We start from the raw sequence: 1205 nt of genomic DNA, 5'->3' as shown, positions 1-1205 counted from the left end.
TTTTAAAACGGCCACTCTGCTGGCCCCTGTAGTTTTTTGCAATCATTACTGAAACAGGAGTTGTTGTGGACTATTTTCAGCAGCGAATGAATCCACATTTTAGATAAAATTAGATAATCCCTTATTGCTCCCCCAGGGTCAAAATTTCTGTTCGGTGTTACAGCAGCACAAAGACAGAAATAATTACAGTAGATAGAGAACCTATATTAATAAAATCAATCAATCACAAATCATGAATGCCTGGGTTCCCATTAGACCAGTGGTTCCCTACCTGTTTTTTAAGAGATCCCTTTTCTATCAAGTAACACATTTCATGGATATTTCATATTATGTTCAATGCCTAACAGTACAGCACAACTAATAAACTGTACGATGAATTGAGCAGATTATATCCTGTGAATATTACATCATGGAGTTTTAACAATCTATTTTTAACAATCAAATATACCTAATAGGCTTCTTTTTTGACAAGTTCAGTGTTTTCTGCTCCATGTTGCTAAAATGTTGCTTAAAATCATGGCTTCACAACTCCTTGTAAAGCTTTGGCAACCTCTATAGGGGTATCGACCACCAGGTTGGGAACCACCACATTAGAAAGCCAGTATTAGGGACTGTGATGGGTACAGTTTGACAGTCCTAGATCAGAGCTAGGCACTTCATTGTGTTCAAGGATGGTAACAATATGAGTGTGATTTGATTATTTTATTCAATGTTGGTCACTCAGCTTCCTACTTGGAACTTACTACTGCTCTCATTCTCTCTCTCTCTCTAAAGCATCATGCTTTCTGTCGTTCATCTTTTACCACTCAAAATGGACTTGGACCTGTTGAGTGCGAGTTCTATCCCCCAGCGGTAAGTCCACAGTGTAAACATACAGCACAGCGTATGTTCACCTAATCTGCTTCAAGCTAAAAATCGTAGTCGTCTCTCCAAAACTCCACTTCTTGTGGAGTGTCTTGTTCTACATTATTAACTCACTCTGTAACCATAATTAGGAAATCAGTAATATAGTCATATCATTGAAAAATACATTTCAACTAACTTTTTACTCTGTTCTTAACAGAACACTACTGCCCTCGGCCCTGGTGAGCAGGAGCCTGTATGTAGGCCCCATCATGGTCGTCCACATGACCGCCCTGGCGATAGAGGATCCCGTCCCCATAGTCATGGGCCCCCTTCCGATGCTGGCGATAGAGGATCCCGTC

The sequence above is a fragment of the Morone saxatilis genome, unplaced genomic scaffold, assembly GCF_004916995.1.
Source record: "Morone saxatilis isolate NCDOM2014 unplaced genomic scaffold, NCSU_SB_2.0 Contig21, whole genome shotgun sequence".
Classification (NCBI taxonomy): Eukaryota; Metazoa; Chordata; class Actinopteri; family Moronidae; genus Morone; species Morone saxatilis.
Note: the sequence above shows the minus strand (reverse complement) of the source record.